This window comes from Leopardus geoffroyi, chromosome A1 (assembly GCF_018350155.1).
Source record: "Leopardus geoffroyi isolate Oge1 chromosome A1, O.geoffroyi_Oge1_pat1.0, whole genome shotgun sequence".
Classification (NCBI taxonomy): Eukaryota; Metazoa; Chordata; class Mammalia; order Carnivora; family Felidae; genus Leopardus; species Leopardus geoffroyi.
This window is the reverse complement of record NC_059326.1, coordinates 63,579,373-63,584,724: the sequence shown is the minus strand read 5'-3', so window position 1 is coordinate 63,584,724 and position 5,352 is coordinate 63,579,373. Positions and strand designations below refer to the sequence as shown.

Sequence of the window (5,352 nt, the reverse complement as noted above, 5' to 3'; positions counted from 1 at the left end):
CAAGCAAATTCAAATGTGATTTAAGCATTGTCAGATTCAAAATAGTAGAGGATAACCTTTTTTTTTTTTTTTTTTTATCGACTAATTGACCTGGGTTTTAATCCAGACTCCACTGGTCTTAGATCTTTGCAAATAAATACTGTTGATCTCACTTCCTCATCTGTAAAACTAAGACACAAATGCTGCCATAGATACTACAAATGCTTTAGTAAACAAATAGAGGCAGTACAATCACCTCAGGACCTGTCTCCACTTCCCAACTACCTTAAATTGATAAGCAAAGATGTTTGGATCAATTTATAATAACAAACAACACCAGAGAAACTGCCACAACTAAGAATGACCTTAAAATTTTTATTTTAATATGCTCATTCTGGACAATTTCTTAACAAACAGTCTCAAAATATGGAATTTTATTTGTTTACATTAAACGCAAACAACTCAAACAGCATGACTAAATTGCAAATACAGAAGTAGGCCTCTGAATGCTATGCCTGCTCAAATTACTGGAAAGAGAATTAAGCCTTAACAATTTTCCTACTGTCTTAAAATTCATGGGATACATCCATTTGAGTTATCCTTTAAAACTCTTGAGGAATATTACATCTGGAACTGAACTTATAAAAACAGAAAACTATATTAATTCAGACTTTAAAAACAATGTAGGCTAAACAACCTCTAAGGCAAAGGATAATCTGCAAAGACTCAAGTAGACATGATGATCTTATTTTTAGTTGGACACCAAATACTGGCCTTTGTATACTTGTGCTCTCCTTACCTTTACTACTCAGCCCAAAGGCTAGTTTTCTAATGCTAGACAACTACACCATAGTTGTCAACTTCTAACAGAACAATATTTCACTAAATACATAATAAACTTTAACATAATACTGAATTGTTCTCCAGGCAATTGCAGGTTGCATTTTGTCAGGAATCATTCTGTAGGGCTCTTCAAACTACAGGGAAAAACCCAACTCTGGCTTGTTCTGTTTAGACTGGTCTGCCTGTAAAATGAAGATCTCAAAGTTTTTAGTAAAATCACCACTACTTTGCAGTTTTGAAGATTCATAAAGCTATAAGTGCTTTCCTTTTAAACACAGGCTAAGAATCATACATGTATAACATGCAAAAAAAAAATAGAAAAACTTATTTTTCCTGAAAATAATCTTAAAGCTATCAAAACTCAAGCAATAGTACCCTAATACTCAATTCTTAACAAGGTTAAAATACAAAAAAGGTTAGAGCTTCCCCCCTCCCCGGTCAATTAGAGAGAAGGCAGGCAATTATGAGCTATAATCAAGGTGTTCAAATTATTTGTATCTCAAAATGGCTAATTATATTTAGATGGCTTTTTGTTAGTGCTACTTGAAACCTATGTTGTATTGTTTAAGAAAATCTTAACAGAATCATGAACATAAACTTTGCCACGCATTTTAAAACCAGAAACAAATAAAATGCAATTCCTAGTGAACTCTAGACAACCTCAGCCCTACTGCCAACCTCACAAGAAAACACCCACCAAACAAGTTAATAAATGTGTGTGTTAAGTCTAGTTACAGTCCAATTGAGTTCTGAACACAAATACTACAAAGGTTCAGCATCTAGGGAGAAAAGTTAACCATTTAAGATTTTATTTAAAATCTGACTTCCATTTTAGCATGTAAAGAAATCCTCTAAATGTCTTATCACTATTCTATGTTAAATAGTAATGCTAAAAGCTTTAAAATGAAATTATATGGTTTGGTGGAGTAAACATCACTTTTTTCACTAATCACCATGGCACATCTTTCTGGAGACTACTATAACCCATGCTAACCTTTTGGGGCTTTAAAAACATTTAAAGCAGTATTTGTCATTAAATGATCAAAACAAAACCACTTTAAGGTTTTCAATTCAAAAGGTTTAAGAACTCAAAGGACAATTAGATCCTCATTTTATTAATTGTTGCACAATTCTTTGTATTTTCTCTCTGAAAAGTTACCTTTCAATAATCACTCCAGAACTATGAAACTCTTACCTTTCTATTCAGGGATCCATGATTAAACTCTAAGTTTCTTTAAAAAGGGATACATTAGCAGTTAAGCTTTCCATGTTCAAATTTTACATAATCTATTTTATAACACGGTGTAATAAATAAGTTATGGCAAATTTACTCCATATTACAGCTTTCCTTCAAAATTTAGCTTGGATCCAATTTTAACAACGGATCCTTTAAAATCTGATTATTCTCAAGTTAACCCACATTCTTCTACAAGGTGAAAACACAGGCTAGACACAAACACATGAAAGAAAAGGCAGAAATGTTGAATAAAATACTGTTACTGCCACTTCTTAGGTTCCACTCCAGTGACTTGAAGTCACATATGCCTAGACCAACTATCAATGCTGCAAAAGTCCGGTTTATGAAGGGAGAAGTACTAATAGTATTACAGCATTAGAGAAAACCTAACTTCAGACTCCCAGCCTACACTCTTGGCATGAGACATGTCCACACACACATACTTGTCACTCTGCTTAGCATCAGTGTGTCTTCTTTTTAACTCCTGTTTTTTAAGTTCCAGAAAGTTAACAACAGTCTAAGGGACCACTAACTGTTTATACAGCACAGATAATTACTAAGAAAACTAGTACGTAACCAGTTAACAGTTATACATTAAGAACACTAGTACTGGTAAAACAGTATTTGATTACTAGAAACAAGACAACCTCCCCTCCCCAAATGTCAATTAACATGCTTAAAAAGCAACCAAACCCCACAACTTTCTTAATACATTGCTTTAAACAGAGTATTTTCACCAAATTTAAATAAACAATGCACAAGCAATGCAATTATTAACTTTTGGATGAAGACAGTGCAAATACCAACTCTAAAAAAGCAAAAAGGCATCTCCCAACTTCACAAATTATCATACGTTTATTAAAATAAATTTCCTTCACAGACACGATTAAAATCAAATACTTAATAAATCTATTCCAATATAGTAAAAACTTATAATCCTGACATGCAACCTCAGAATGTTTTAGCACAAAATTATGACAAAACTTCAGTTTAAGAAACAAAGTTGTATAGATGAATTTCAAAATTAAAATTACAAAGGTTTTAAAAATACTTTACATTTCTGGAACGTTTAAAGTGGAAGTCGCATCTTCAGTAATATTTAATTTTCAAAATCTTCTGGTCACAATCCCCACCAAACTCAACAGGCCGGGACAAGTGCAATACCATACAGAAACACAGCATTGCAACCGATCCCAACCTGTGTAGAAAGGGGTTTGATTTTCCCTTACTTTTCTACAGACTTTTCACTACCACAGTCAGTTTTGCATGGATTTGCACAGCAGAATATCACACAGCTGGATGCAAACCTGCAAAACTAACCATAGAAGAGTGTTCAGTAACTGGACAGTTTGACTGGGCGACAGGCCGAGGCTGGAGTTCTACAGCTAGCAGTACTTTAAGTGCTCATAATGCAGTAGATAACTAAACACTACCTGCACTATAAGCACTTTAGTGCTACAGAAGCTGTCACATCAGATACACCAGGCAGATTCTACATCGACACAATAAAAGTACACAAAATTAGTAAAAATCACTTGAAGGAAATAGCAGGCCACCATCAGTTTTGCATAGATTTGCACAACTACATTCTTCTTGTAGTGCAACTATGCAAAACTAACAGAGGACTGCAAACAAAAAGTATTAAAACACCTATATACTTGCTTGGCTTGGATTATTGGATGAAAACATAACTTCTTATGCCAGAAGGAGCACTTAGGGCAGTAGATGCTAATCTACTTCACTATCTGCACTAGATGCACCTTAGAACAAAAAGCACTCAACACCAGCAGGCCCTGCACTTTAAAGCCCACCTTGGCTTCCCGAGGCAGCTGTCACCATAATGCTACAAGTGCCTTCACTGCAGTAGATGCACATATCACTACCTGCACTGTAAGCACTTTGACATTATTCTGACTGGTCACAATCTTCAGTCTCACAAGGTGATGTTCTCTTTATTCCTGCTAAATTTGAAATAAATAATTAGAAGAACACCTCAAACTTTTAAGGGCTAGAAAACATACAAAATTCAGCATAATTCCTAATGGGGAAGAGAAAATGAATTTATCTCAAACCTGCGAATTTCATTCACAAGCACATTTACACCTTAAAAGTAGAAAAAAAATCTTTTTCACAAGACAATCTTAACCATCTAATACTGTCAAAGAAATTGGTGGCTCTTCCTTTACCTGGAGGTTCCCAAAGACATACTCAAAAAAAAAAAAAAAAAAAAAAAATCAAGATTAGACTGCATATGAATGAGAATTAACAGGGCAATTTGATTCATACATGTACCTTTTTAGAGGAAATCTTCATATCCACGTGGCAAAACATTTTTTTCTTCTGGCTTCCAATTAGCAAATACTTGGCAAATCAATTAACAAAATTACCTTTCAGACTACATTTCAAGTGTTATTAGCTTGTTATAGAACTTAAATATCCTGTTTAAATTGTTTTGAACCTTGAAAACTTACTCCAAATTAGATCTACTTTATCATCCAACTTAAAGCAGTTCTGAAATCACATTTTATAAACTGCATACCAGTTTCCAAAGATTTTTATGGTATTTGCATTATACTTTAACTAACTTAAAAATTAGCTGGCCACATAGTTAATTTTTTAGAAAAGGTAAGTGAACAAAATACAAGATACCTACTTCACTATTTGAAAACCCAATCCCATTTTACTCAAATGATTAAAATAAAAAAAAATTGTTTTAAAGAAAAAGTTAACCAAAAAGAATTAGAATACACTTACCCACTAGGGAAAACTTTCTTCTTGCAAGTATCCTTAGAAAAGCTTTTGGTGCAGTTAGGTCCACGTGTATGACTGGGTTGGGGGGTGGGGAGACAAGGATAAAAGACAAACATATTTGCTGAAAATTATTATCACCCTCCAAACCCATACTTAAATTTAAATTTGCTTATTTCTAACGCTCTTGTATCAATTAGTTACATTCATTTGCCAAAACGAGGATAACATAGCCAAGCAACACTGGCAGTGTTTAAAAGACCAACAATGTATAGAAGTGTAAACGTTTAAGAGAATAAAGTTGAAAAACCCACAGGTATTAAATTCATGTCTTATTTAAAAAGATACTGAAATACTCCAGTATGATCCACAGCAATCCTTTACTGTACAGTTCTAATGAGAGGGAAAAGCAGCAGCAGCAAAGGGACTATTCTTTACCACCCCTCCCCCATCCAAGACCTCGTGGCTGCAAGCCGGGATAAAGAGTTGTTTCCTCAAGTGATGTGGTCGGATGGCATGTTGGTAATTTTTTCTTTTGGCGATAC

At 34.1% G+C, this 5,352-nt stretch overlaps 1 long non-coding RNA gene across 1 annotated transcript; it reads right to left on the bottom strand.

Moving 5' to 3' along the window:
• Positions 1 to 340: 340 nt before the first annotated feature.
• Positions 341 to 4,801, bottom strand: LOC123599243. The gene is made up of 2 exons (XR_006713067.1): positions 4,352 to 4,801; positions 341 to 1,004 (listed from the first exon to the last, which is right to left on the bottom strand). It is a non-coding gene; the product is annotated as an uncharacterized LOC123599243 (long non-coding RNA).
• Between the last annotated feature and the right edge of the window lie 551 nt (positions 4,802 to 5,352).